Source organism: Callorhinus ursinus, unplaced genomic scaffold (assembly GCF_003265705.2).
Source record: "Callorhinus ursinus isolate GAN/ISIS: 27379988/994484 unplaced genomic scaffold, GSC_fseal_2.0 scaffold23, whole genome shotgun sequence".
NCBI lineage: Eukaryota > Metazoa > Chordata > Mammalia > Carnivora > Otariidae > Callorhinus > Callorhinus ursinus.
Window position 1 is genome coordinate 2,937,976 of NW_027397085.1, and position 15,115 is coordinate 2,953,090.

The window sequence follows — 15,115 nt, forward strand, 5'->3', positions numbered from 1 at the left end:
TTTTTCTTTTTAAATCTTCTTCTTTCTTTTTAAAAACAACTTATCAATTCCTTTATTAAAATCTTTTATAATTTTCATCTTTACAGTCATCTGCCATCCCTTCATTGTATCAACCCTTATTTTGTACATATATGTCTTTCTTCCTTTAAAATTTTAGCAGGCACTTTCTTCTAACAGACCAAAATATGCCCAAAAGCTAGTGTGTGGCACTGATCTATGCACTAGCCTGATCATATTTGATCATATTCTGGTTTTTTTGGTTTTGTTCTGTTTTTGTTTGTTTTTATCTTTTTTTCTTTTTTTCTCTTTCTTTTTGCTTTCTTTCCCTTTCTTGTCCCCTGGTTTCAGGTCTTTTATGATTTGTATACAGTATATTTGCTGGAGACGTTGTTAACCTGTTAGCATTCTGTTCTCTCATTCATCTCTTCTCCTCTGGACAAAATGACAAGATGAAAAAAAATCACCTCAGCAAAAAGAACAAGAGGTAGTACCGTCTGCCAGGGACCTACTCAATACAGACATTAGTACGGTGTCGGACCTAGAGTTCAGAATCATGACTTTAAAGATACTAGCTGGGCTTGAAAAAAGGGTGGAAGTTATTAGAGAAACCCTTTCTAGAGAAATAAAGGAACTAAAATCTAACCAAGTCGAAATCAAAAAGGCTATTAATGAGGTGCAATCAAAAATGGGGGCACTAACTGCTAGGATAAAGGAGGCAGAAGACAGAATCAGCGATATAGAAGACCAAAAGATGGAAAATAAAGAGGCTGAGAAAAAGAGAGATAAACAACTACAGGATCATGAGGGCAGAATTCGAGAGGTAAGCGATACGATAAGATGAAACAACATTAGAATAATTGGGATCCCAGAAGAAGAAGAAAGAGAGAGAGGGGCAGAAGGAATATTGGAGCAAATAATAGCAGAGAACTTCCCTAATGTGGGGAAGGAAACAGGCATCAAAATCCAGGAGGCACAGAGAACCCCTCTCAAAATCAATAAAAATAGGTCAACACCCCGACATCTAATAGTAAAACTTACGAGTCTCAGAGACAAAGAGAAATTCCTGAAAGCAGCTCGGGAGAAGACATATGTAACCTACAATGGTAGAAACATTAGATTGGCAACAGACCTATCCACAGAGACCTGGCAGGCCAGAAAGGACTGGCATGAGATCTTCAGAGCACTAAACGAGAAAAATATGCAGCCAAGAATAAAGAATACTATATCCAGCTAGGCTATCATTGAAATAGAAGGAGAGATAAAAAGCTTCCAGGACAAACAAAAACTAAAGGAATTTGCAAACACAAAACCAGCCCTCCAAGAAATATTGAAAGAGGTCCTCTAAGCAAAAAGAAAGCCTAAAAGCAGCATAGATCAGAAAGGAACACAGACAATATACAGTAACAGTCACCTTACAGGCAATACAATGGCACTAAATTCATATCTTTCAATAGTTACCCTGAATGTAAATGGGCTCAATGCCCCAATCAAAAGACACAGGCTATCAGATTGGATTAAAAACCAAGACCCATTGATATGCTGTCTGCAAGAGACCCATTTTAGACCCAAAGACACCCCCAGATTGAAAGTGAGGGGGTGGAACCATTTACCATGCTAATGGACACCAAAAGAAAGCTGGGGTGGCAATCCTTATATCAGACAAATTAGATTTTAAAACAAAGACTGTAATAAGAGATGAAGAAGGACACTATATCCTACTTAAAGGGTCTATCCAACAAGAAGATCTAACAACTGTAAATATCTATGCCTCTAACGTGGGAGCAGCCAATTATATAAGGCAACTAATAACAAAAGCAAAGAAACACATTGACAACAATACAATAATAGTGGGGGACTTTAACACCCCCCTGACTGAAATGGACAGATCATCTAAGCAAAAGATCAACAAGGAAATAAAGACTTTAAATGACACACTGGACCAAATGGACTTCACAGACATATTCAGAAGATTCCATCCCAAAGCAACGGAATACACATTCTTCTCTAGTGCCCATGGAACATTCTCCAGAATTGATCACATCCTAGGTCACAAATCAGGTCTCAACCGGTACCAAAAGATTGGGATTAGTCCCTGCATATTCCCAGGCCACAATGCTTTGAAACTATAACTCAATCACAAGAGGAAAGTTGGAAAGAACTCAAATACATGGAGGCTAAAGAGCATCCTACGAAAGAATGAATGGGTCAACCAGGAAATTAAAGAAGAATTAAAAAAATTCATGGAAACCAATGAAAATGAAAACACAACTGTTCAAAATCTTTGGGATACAGCAAAGGCAGTCCTGAGAGGAAAGTATATAGCAATACAAGCCTTTCTCAAGAAACAAGAAAGGTCTCAAATACACAACCTAACACTACACCTAAAGGAGCTGGAGAAAGAAAGGAAATAAAGCCTAAACCCAGCAGGAGAAGAGAAATAAGAAAGATCAGAGCAGAAATCAATGAACTAGAAACCAAAAGAACAGTAGAACAGATCAACGAAACTAGGAGCTGGTTCTTTGAAAGAATTAACAAGATTGATAAACCCCTGGCCAGACTGATCAAAAAGAAAAGAGAAATGACCCAAATCAACAAAATCATGAATGAAAGAGGAGAGATCACAACCAACACCAAAGAAATACAAACAATTATAAGAACATATTATGAGCAACTCTATGCCAGCAAATTAGATAACCTGGAAGAAATGGGTGCATTCCTAGAGATGTATCAACGACCAAAATTGAACCAGGAAGAAATAGAAAACCTGAACAGACCTATAACCACTAAGGAAATTGAAGCAGTCATCAAAAATCTCCCAAGAAACAAAAGCCCAGGGCCAGATGGCTTCCCAGGGGAATTCTATCAGATATTTAAACAAGAATTGATACCTATCCTCCTGAAACTGTTCCAAAAAATTGAAATGGAAGGAAAACTTCCAAACTCATTTTATGAGGCCACCATTACCTTGATCCCCAAACCAGACAAAGACCCCATCAAAAAGGAGAATTACAAACCAATATCCTTGATGAACATGGATGCAAACATTCTCACCAAAATACTAGCCAATAGGATCCAACTGTACATTAAAAGGATTATTCACCATGACCAAGTGGGATTTACCCCTGGGCTGCAAGGCTGGTTCAACATCCACAAATCAATCAATGTGATACAATACATTAACAAAAGAAAGAACAAGAATCATATGATCCTCTCAATAGATGCAGAAAAAGCATCTGACAAAGTACAGCATCCTTTCCTGATCAAAACTCTGCAGAGTATAGGGATAGAGGGTACATACCTCAATATCATAAAAGCCATCTATGAAAAACCTACAGTGAATATCATTCTCAATGGGGAAAAGCTAAGAGCTTTTCCCCTAAGGTCAGGAACGCGGCAGGGATGTCTACTCTCACCACTGCTATTCAACATACTATTAGAAGTCCTAGCCACAGCAATGAGACAACAAAAAGAAATCAAAGGCATCCAAATCGGCAAAGAGGAAGTCAAACTCTCACTCTTTACAGATGATATGATACTGTATGTGGAAAACATAAAGACTCCACCCCAAAATTGCTAGAACTTATACAGGAAATCAGTAAAGGAGCAGGCTATAAAATCAATGCACAGAAATCCGTGGCATTCCTATACACCAACAACAAGACAGAAGAGAGACAAATGAAGGAGTCAATCCCATTTACAATTTCACCCAAAACCATAAGATACCTAGGAATAAATTTAACCAAAGAGGCAAAGGATCTGTACTCAGAAAACTATAAAATACTCAGGAAAGAAATTGAAGAAGACACAAAGAAATGGAAACACGTCCCATGCTCATGGATTGGAAGAACAAATATTTTGACGATGTCAGTGCTACCTAGAGCAATCTACACATTCAATGCAATCCCCATCAAAATACCATCCACCTTTTTAAAAGAAATGGAACAAATAATCCTAAAATTTGTATGGAACCAGAAGAGACCCCAAATAGCCAGAGGAATGTTGAAAAAGAAAAGCAAAGCTGGTGCCATCACAATTCCGGACTTCCAGCTCTATTACAAAGCTGTCATCATTAAGAAAGTATGGTACTGGCACAAAAACAGACACATAGATCAATGGAACAGAATCGAGAGCCCAGAAATGGACCCTCCACTCTATGGTCAACTCATCTTTGACAAAGCAGGAAACAATGTCCAATGGAAAAAAGACAGTCTCTTCAACAAATGGTTTTGGGAAAATTGGACAGCCACATGCAGAAGAATGAAACTGGACCGTTTCCTTACACCACACACAAAAATAGACTCCAAATGGTTGAAAGACCTAAACGTGAGACAGGAGTCCATCAAAATCCTAAAGGAGAACACAGGCAGCAACCTCTTCGACCTCAGCTGCAGGAACTTCTTCCTAGAAACATCGCCAAAGGCAAGGGAAGCCAGGGCAAAAATGAAGTATTGGGATTTCATCAAGATAAAAAGCTTTTGCACAGCAAAAGAAACAGTCCACAAAACCAAAAGACAACCGACAGAATGGGAGAAAATATTTGCAAATGACATATCAGATAAAGGGCTAGTATCCAAAATCTATAAAGAACTTATCCAACTCAACACCCAAAGAACAAATGATCCAATCCAGAAATGGGCAGAAGACATGAATAGACATTTTTCCAAAGACATCCAAGTGGCCAACAGACACATGAAAAAGTGCTCAACATCGCTCGGCATCAGGGAAATCCAAATCAAAACCTCAATGAGATACCACCTCACACCCGTCAGAATGGCTAAAATTAACAAGTCAGGGAACGACAGATGTTGGCGGGGATGTGGAGAAAGCGGAACCCTCCTACACTGGTTCGTGGGAATGCAAGCTGGTGCAACCACTCTGGAAAACAATATGGAGGTTCCTCAAACAGTTGAAAATAGAGCTACCATACGATCCAGCAATTGCACTACTGGGTATTTACCCCATAGATACAAATGTAGGGATCCGAAGGGGTACGTGCACCCCAATGTTTATAGCAGCAATGTCCACAATAGCCAAACTGTGGAAAGAGCCAAGATGTCCATCGACAGATGAATGGATAAAGATGTGGTATATATACACAATGGAATATTATGCAGCCATCAAAAGGAATGAGATCTTGCCATTTGCAATGACGTGGATGGAACTGGAGGGTGTTATGCTGAGTGAAATAAGTCAATCAGAGAAAGACATGTATCATATGACCTCACTGATATGAGGAATTCTTAATCTCAGGAAACAAACTGAGGGTTGCTGGAGTGGTGGGGGGTGGGAGGGATGGGGTGGCTGGGTGATAGACATTGGGGAGGGTATGTGCTATGGTGAGCACTGTGAATTGTACAAGACTGATGAATCACGGATCTGTACTTCGGAAACAAATAATGCAATATATGTTAAGAAAAAAAAAGAAGAAGAAGATAGCAGGAGGGGAAGAATGAAGGGGAGTAAGTCGGAGGGGGAGACGAATCATGAGAGACGATGGACTCTGAAAAACAAACTGAGGGTTCTAGAGGGGGTGGGGTGGGGGGATGGGTTAGCCTGGTGATGGGTATTAAAGAGGGCACGTTCTGCATGGAGCACTGGGTGTTATGCACAAACAATGAATCATGGAACACTACATCAAAAACTAATGATGTAATGTATGGTGATTAACATAACAATAAAAAATTATTAAAAAAATAAAAACGAACACCAGCATGATGCCTCCAGCATAGATTAGTTATTCAGTATTTCATTAGGGGTACAAAGTGATAGGGTCACCTATTTCCCTCTCTCAGTCCTATTTTTGAAAAATAATACTGATTATGCTTAATAACCACATGGGGAGATTGTGAACAAGCAAATCAATGACCACTTTAATACTAAACAACATGCTAAAAAACCATATGGAGGCTCCTCTGTCCCCTTCTGTCTCTGTGAGCACTTTGTTCCATCTGTCCTCCTATTGCTCTTCATTTTTTGCCTTTTTTGGCCCTTTTTTCTCACCAGATGTTTTCACCAGCCCCACCCCTATTTCCACATGCAGGGTTTCTTCATCTTAACCAGCCACAATATAGACATGAAGTATACTGTTATTATTTATAAAATGAGTAAAGATACGCATTTCCTGCTACTACTTTTAATACATAAGTATTATCAGAAATACTGATGATATTTTAGAAAATGTTTTTCATGTATAAAAAGTACAGCCCAACTTATTTAATCCTGAGCAAAGACTTGGAGAGAGGAAAAATGGAAAACAGGAGGCTGTCAGTAAGCTGCAGAGGAATGCCCTGAAAAGTTACACAGGGGGGCTCCTGGGTGGCTCAGTCGGTTAAGCCTAGGCTCAGGTCATGATCTCAGAGTCTTGGGGTGGCCTGCTTCCAGCTCTGCACTCAGTGGGGAGCCTGCTTCTCCCTCTCCCTCCACCCCTCCCCCTGCATGCACCCACAGTCTCGCTCTCTCTCAAATAAATAAATAAAACCATTTCTTAAAAAAAGTTACACAGGAATAAAAATTATGTCACTGTGAACACAAGACACTTCTATGAATCCACACATGGAAAATCCCCTTTGCTGCTAAAAGCAAAGTCAGGGAAAACTTCTAAAAGTTAGGTGCAGGGCCCAGACAAACATCTGGATTCAGAAGGACACCAAGGCCGTCTTTCTCCTTTCTCCCTCTTGCATATCCTTGGAAAGCACATCCACTAGCACTTTACAGATCTAACTGTGTAGAGCAAATCCGTTGGCCAACAACCTGGGCAGCTCCCATGAAACACAAGGGGTATCTGGCCATGAACAAACAGATACCTCTGATGCGGGGAGAAGACTGAAAATCTAGCTGAGTTCTCAGTTACACTAATTTGTTAGAATGCTAATGACTAATTAGAAACAAAATGGCATAACTGAGAGCAAAACACAGAGAAATACATGTGGCTCCCAGAGTCTTACCAAACTGTTGTCAATCAGTGTTTAATTTCATGCTGGTTTCCAATATATCTTCATCTACATTAAAGAGATATTTTTAACAACCACTTCACGTCCCCTCTCAAAAGGCCTTGGGCTTCCACCCAGGTGCTAAAGGATTAGAGCTTCTTCTTAGCATCTTTCCCCCTTTCCATGGAGATGACATTCTTCACCATCACATCGGTGTGTATCATATGGTGAGATCTTTTCAGGAGGATTACAGGCTGGTTTTATTACCTCCACAGGAGAATTCCAACAGGATGGCTTGACTTTTTTTAAGCCATTAGATTTTTCCTAAGCTTTTTAAAGATGTCAGGCCATTTTTATTTTTGGACATTTAAAAGCAACAGAATACAGTGATCTTTCAAATATTCTTAATCAATGGTCTCTCCATAATCCCACAGAATTGGAAGGTGGTCTTGATCAATATTTCTTACTGTGTTTCTCTGTCTACAGTCAGTATTAGGACAGTCAGATCTTATTTTTCATCACTTTTCTGATAAAGAAATACAGTACTTTGGGAAAATGAACCAACAATTGATTAAGAAGTGAGCCTCCGTGGAAATCATCAATAAAATGCCTGAGGATATGTTTTTATTATGAAATTAATTAATATTCAAGTTCTATGAAACTGATGTCTGTGGATGTACTTAATATTTCCTAATTTATCGAATCATTAAATTGTACATAAAAGTTTTCCAGAAGCATTTACATATGGTAACTGATTTTTAAACGTCACTTTTTAGGGGCGCCTTTGGGTGCCTTTGTCAGTTGAGCATCCGACTCTTGGTTTCAGCTCAGGTCATGACCTCAAGGTCCTGAGATCAAGCCCAGTGAAGGGCTTTGCACTCAGCAGGGAGTATGCTTGAGATTCTCTCTCTCCCTCTCACTCTGCCTCTGCCCCTTATCAGCTTACTCATGCACTCTCTCCCTCTCTCTCAAATACATAAATAAATCTTTAAAAAAATATAAAATAAATGTCACTTTTTAAAATACCTCTTCCAGGAAGAGGACTCTTCCTTCCCAAACCAGACTATAAACTGATGAGGTGATCTCTGAGAAACACTCTTAATTTAGCAAGGTCTTAAATTTCTACTGCTCTAGTACAGCTTTTCAAATTAATCTTGAATGACCCAATTAACTGGTCCTTTACATTGCATGAATATAATTAACTGTAAATGATAGCTTTATACATATACTCAAACATTTTTCTACATGTAACAGGATATTAAATGGCCAAAAGCTGAAATAAGAGTCAGCATACCATAGACTTACTCACAGAGAAATTACTAGGATAGGGCTACGCACTACCACCACTCTGAGCTCATGTCCCAGCCTGTTTGAGAGAAGGCTGGAGATCTGCTGGCTGAATAAGGAAGAACGTTTAAACAGTTGTTGGCTTGGTAAGGATTGCAGTGGAGGTCCCCTCCTTCTTAGAGCTCGAAGGGAAGAGAACATCCCAGGAAGGGCAGCAGCAAAAGAACTCCCCCAAGACAGTGGAGGTGCGGAAAGAAATCTGGTGTCTCCCTTCCAGGCAGAATTCTTGCTGAGCTGCCGAATGAAAAGCACAAGCCTCCATATACTACCATCAGAAAAGCTGTGGGGCAGGGGCATATATAATAGGGACAAGGGTTCCCTAGACCTGCCCCTGATGGAAGAGGGCAAGTGGGAGAAGCCTACATTTCCAGTTTGGTGGGGCAAGGATTTGTAATCTGTCCTATGGGCCAAATAGACAATGGAGAAAGCAGCAGCAGACTTAAATCACCTTGAAGGGACCCAATCCAAGATGCTGGATCTGTACTCCTAAGAGCAGGATTAAAGGCCACACACACCTTCCCTTGCAGCAGGTTTTCAAGACAAGGTCAGCTTTGGGCTGAAGGAAGCATTAGAAGCATTGCATTGGACGATGGGTGGGGGTAGTTTCCATTTATATCAGACTGGACTTTTTAATAACTGAAAATAAGACTAGACTCAAAAGCTGTGACAGATCCCTGAGATACAGTCCAATGGAAAGATCTGATAGAACAGGTTTCAAAGAAGTGATGGAAGAGAAACAAATCTGTTTCTGTATCCTATCAAGTCCAGCCTCTTTTAAAATATGAGGTTCAGGGCACCTGGGTGGCTCAGTCGTTAAGCGGCTGCCTTCGGCTCAGGTCATGATCCCAGGGTCCTGGGATCAAGTCCCACATCAGGCTCCCTGCTCGGCCGGGAGCCTGCTTCTCCCTCTCCCACTCTCCCTGCTTGTGTTCCTGCTCTCTCTGTGTCTCTCTCTCTGTCAAATAAATAAATAAAATCTTAAAAAAAAATATGAGGTTCACTTATTGTCATCTATTGTTTTCAGTTTTAGGCCACAGAGAAATCCTAAGAACTACCTAATTGATTAATATGTATTAAATCAAAGTTAGAATATGAGGCAAACACTTTTGCTCTCAAACCTGTTTTGTGCTTTTGTAAACCCCTTATCATGGTCCACAAGATCTTATGCAGCCTAGCCCCTGCCTACTTTTGTGGCCTACCATTGACCATGCTCTCTCAACTCACTCTGCTCCAAACATATTGATGGACTGATTTGGGTTATTCCAAAACAAATTCTTCCAGACTTCAGGACCTTTGCACATACCTTTTCTTATTCCTGGAACATTCTTCCCCAAATTCTTATTGAGAAAAAGGTGTTAAAACCTCTGACTATAAATGTAGATTCATCTATTTCTCCTTTAAGTTCTATCAGTATTTCTTCCAATATATTTTGAAGCCCTATTATTATGTTCTAGTATTTTATTCTCTTGATTCATTGACCCCTTTTTTATTATAAAATGATATTTAACACTGTTAATATTCTCAATTCCAAAATTTATTTTGTTTGATATTACTAGAATCATTTCAGCTTTCTTTTGATTAGTGTGAGCATGATGTATCTTTTCTATCATTTGGCTTTTAACCTATTTGTGTCTATATTTAAGGTGGGTGATTTGTTATTGGCATACAATTTTCCATATTCTTTTCTTGTATCCAATCTCATAATCTCTGCCTTTTGAGGTGTTTAAACCACTTACATTTAATATAATTATTGATATGGTTAGGTTTAGATCTATCATCTCCCTCTTTTCCACTTGTCTTCTCTGTCCTCAGTTATTTACTCTCTTTTTCTGCCTTCTTTTGGATTTACCAAGTATTTTTAAAATATTTAATGAATTTTATTTTCTATGTTGTTTTATTAGGTGTATCTTTTCTTTCTTTTTTGTGGTTGATTTAACTTGGCATATACTATGTTCACTATCATTCAGTTCACTTTTATTACCCTGGCATCTAGAAAAATGCCTCAAATCTATGTGAGGTTCAATAATTTATTGCTGAGTAAATTGATAACAGCTAAGCAAAATACCAATTAAACAAAATACTCAAAACATGGAATATTCCTGTTAACTGAATTTCTAATCAAATGAGGGTTGTTCAGAAAATTATATGCTTCTACCTTTTTCTGGTTTGATTTTTTTTTTAATGTAATACTTGGGTTTCAGGCCTTACAAGTTTAGTGTACTGGAAATAATTTTGCAGTACCTCATTCTCATCATTCTGAACACCAGTGAAACTGATGTCTGAACACAGAGATGGAAGAGAAGGTATAGAACGAAATAAATCTGTACAGAGCTCAGGATACACCCTAGAAGTTATTTATTTAGTTTCTCTTTGTTTGAAGAAAATCGTAATGTGGTATGCTTTCTCTGTAATCTGACCTTGTCCTTAACACAAAGAGGGAAAAAAAAATTCTTCTAGTTGCTGAAGACTAAAGGAGCATATTTAGTGTATGGTTAAAAAGAGTAAAAGAGAAAAATCATTTCTATGCCAGACTCACAGAAACTACTATAGAATTTTAAAAGTGAAATCAAATCAGATGAGATTATGATAATAATAATGTACTTGTAAATGTTGAATGCATAATAAAATTGTGCACACATTTAAATGTAGTCAGGACACAATAAATAGACCAAACAATGCATTAGAACAGCTCCCACAAGGGTTACACTTCTTTTGTGGTACATAAAAATATGACCCTATCATTGCTTTCACATATTATTTCCAGCTCACAACCCACTAGGGCAAAAATTATCCTGAAGATGTGAAAATAAATTGATTACTGTAAATAATAATTAAATGATGATAAATGGCAAATAATTGTAAATAACCATTCCTACAGAGATAAAGGACACTGGCAAATTTAAATTACACCTTGTCTGAACCAAAGTTTTTAAATAGTGATTAATAACAAATACAGATCACGTTCTAAATCTGTAAATCCTTGTTACAAAGAGAAACCTCCATAAACTGAAAAAGTTGAAGTTATCAGCTGAACTAGTATTTTTTCTATAAAGCACAGCAATGATAAACATCTATTAGCCAGTAGGTATTCTCATGGAACTTCTAGAAGATGGGATGAAGGTTCTCAAACAAGGTCCTTGAACATTGGTCACTTTAGAGTTTATTTCTCCTTCATGATTGGGCTCTGTTGGTGTGACTATACACAGTACTTGCACTATAATATCTACAATCAACAATAGGCCTATGATGTGTGTCTGTGAAGGGGTATATATGTGTATATGTACACACATATATACATGTATATAAGTGTAGTCCTTCGCTTGTGAATGGAAATATAGAATCCCTCCAAGTACCACTCAACTCCTAACCAAACACGTCAGGTCCCAAGCTGATCTATACTATAAGCACCCATATCACTTATTCCTTCCCAGCATAGTCAGACGGGCAAAAGAAAAAAGTAAATACCTAAGTTAGAAGTCAACAAGGAGGTCTCCCAACTTCCTATGTCTGAACTCACTAAATGACTCTAAAATGGGGAAAACAAGAATAAGCCTTTTGCTGAGGCCTAGAAAGCATGAGGCAGCTGAGGTTTAAGAGGCTAGAATAGGTCCTAGTTTTGTAATCTGTGATATACAGCATCTGAGGCTAATACTTGACTGCCCAAGAAAGCCAAGAAGGCAGAAGATGTGCATCTACATATGCATGGATGTGCACGCCTGCGTGTATTCTGGGGAGAGGTGCTACTTCTCCCAGCTTACTTTGAAAGGCCCTATGGATAGAGGTCCCACAATCCCTCTAGAACTGAAGAACTAAAACAGTCTTAGTCCTTGCAGGCTGGAAAAGGCTGGTTCACAACCCTCCACCCCCCGCTGCATGTCAAGGTTGGAGAATTAAGGCCTTCCTTAATCATCACTGGAACAGATACAGTTCCTTCTCCTTTTGTGACCAGGGACCACCCATAGCAAGGATTGCCTGGTCTTCTATACCCTCCAACTGTGATACTACATGAGAGCTTCCACAGCCTCAATGCATTGGTGCTGAGGGCACCCAACCTAGAAGCAGGCAAAGAAAATCTGCAACCCCTAAAATGGACTTGGTCCCTGGGGAGGGTGCGGGGATGGTAGGGAAGAAACAAACTGAAATTAGATGAGTCTCACCAATAGAAGAGACCAAAAAAAGAAGTAAAAAGATTAAAAAATTAATAGACAAGGAAATGCAAATCCTCATACTAATGTAATTAGGACACAACAAATATTTTCTGTAACTAAAAAGTTTGGGGAAAAATTTTTAATTCCATACCTTAACTGCAGGAGAGTATTCACTCCCGAGTACAAAACAGAATAGGACTTGGCAAATTTTCTATAAAGATCAAGTTAGTAAATATTTTTTACTTTGTGGCCATATTGTCTCTGTTGAAATTGCCCAAATTTGTCACTGTAGCATGTAAGCAACCATAGACAACACATACATAAATGCACATGGCTGTGTTCCAATAAAACTTTATTTATAGAAGCAGGCAGCAGGATGGATTTGGCAAGCAATCTCAAGTTTGTAGATCCCTGGCCTAGAAGGTCAAATAAAAAATCTATCATGCCACAGAAGACAAAAAAGAAAAGAACTAGATCCAGAATATTTAAAATGTAAAATCAGTAACTCCAGAGGAAAAAAAGAAGGTCTGGATGAAAACATAGCTGAAGAACTAACACAAGAAAACTTGGAAAACTAAGAAAGCCTTAAACCTTCAGGCTTAACCAGGCATACCCTGCTGAAATATCTGAGCTACCAAAATAAAGAGAAAATTTTATTAACTCATATTAAGAAAGAAAATGTAACCTACAAAAGAGAGAAAATTAGTATTAGATTTTTCACCAATGTCAACATTGAAAGCTACAAGATGGAGGAACAATTGTTAACAAGGTGATGATACAAGATAAACATATAAAATCTAGTAATCTTCTTCTCTACTAACATTAACCTGAAATAGAAAACCAATTCCATACATGATAGCAACAACAGCTATAATACCCAGAAAGGAAACAGATAAATATTTTTAAATTACACATTTTAAAATTAATATTGAAACTTTAATTAATATATAAAATTCCGATCCAAATCCCAACAGAGTTTTTAGAATAAACAGAAGCAATTATTTTAAAGTTCATATGAAAGAGTACATTAGAATTGAAAAGAAGGGCACCCTGGGTGGCTCAGTCGTTAAGCGTCTGCCTTCGGCCGCAGGTCATGATCCCAGGGACCTGGGATCAAGCCTTGCATTGGGCTCCCTGCTCAGCAGGAAGCTTGCTTTTCCCTCTCCCACTCCCCCTGCTTGTGTTCCCTCTCTCACTGTGTCTCTGTCAAATAAATAAATAAAATCTTCAAAAAAAAAAAAAGAACCGATAAGAAAATTTTGTAAAATGAAGAACAGCGAAAGGAGATGTTCTTCACTAAATAAAATGATATTATAAATTCATCATATTTAAAACATTATGTTATTGGCATGGGAATACACAAATCCATTAGCAGAAGAGAATAGAGAATCTAAAAAAAAATCCAAATATATGTTGAAACATAATAAGTTATGAAAATGTGAAGGAATTGTTTTATAAATGATACTGGCTATAATAATTAACCATCTGAAAGGAAACAAAAGTTATATGAGATAAAATATATAGAGTTCAAATGGATTCAAAATATTTTTTAATTGTAAGAAACTTAGAGGACACTATGTTACAACCTCAGCATCAGAGATAATTTCTTAGGCAAACCAAGAAATACAAAACCAGAAAGAAACCACAGACATTTAATTTTAATAACTACATGGCAAAGATATCAAGTCAAATGACAAATGGTAACTGAGGAAAAATCCTGCCACACAGATGAAATATGAGGCTGATTTCCCTAACAAATAAAACTCTTTCAAAACCGATAAGAAAAAGACAAGTATTCCAACAGAAAAAATCAACAGGGGATGAACAGAAAATTCACAGAAGAGGAAATACACGTGGCTAATAAATACATGATAAGCTACTTCACCTCACAATAATTAGGAAAATATAAATCAAGACCAGACATCATTTTTCACCGCTCATATTAACAAGAATGTACAAGACTGATAACTTCAGTGCTGGCAACAGTATAGGGAAGTAGGCATTCATATACTGCTGGTGGGAGTGTGAATTCCTCCAAACTTTTTGGAAAGTAAGACACCCTGAGTCTACACTTTGGAGAATTCATCTGCATGAACGAAGAGCACAAAATATAAAGATATACATAATAGGCTTATTGGCTTATCTGTTGCCTTGTTTATAGCACCAGAAAAACAATTTAAACATTCATCATGACAAGACTAGCAAATGAATCGTGACAAATCTACACCATGAATATAGAATACTGCATGTTATTAAAAAGAATGAGTTGGATCCATAGGTACTGAAACAGAGGGACTTTTAGGATGTCAAGGTATAAGCATTTTTGCCATTGGCACGAGTGTGTGTGTGTGTGTGTGTGTATGTGTGTGTGTGTGTGTGTGTAATATGATCATGAATAGAAGGTTGGGACAATGACACATATACACTCAATGTGAACACTGGTTACTTTGGGACAAGGGGAAACAGAATGTTGACTTTTACTTTGTACACATTTATGTTGTTTGTTTTGTTGCAAAAAGTATTAAATGCTTCTATAACTTGAAAAAATGTCAATAAGGCAAGTGAAAAGAAATCATGAACTTCTGGTTTCCCATGAGATAATGACCATTGACTAAATGACAGTTGAATCTCTCCCAAAACCACAGAGATCAACCAGGAGAGCAAATGAAACCACCCATAACTCACATCTAG

At 38.0% G+C, this 15,115-nt stretch overlaps 1 protein-coding gene across 6 annotated transcripts in view; it reads right to left on the reverse strand.

The window, feature by feature from the left end:
- The window catches only part of PDE8B (phosphodiesterase 8B), a 228,942-nt gene that overhangs the window by 143,198 nt on the left and 70,629 nt on the right, over nt 1–15,115 (reverse strand). The gene's annotated exons all lie outside the window — the stretch shown is intronic.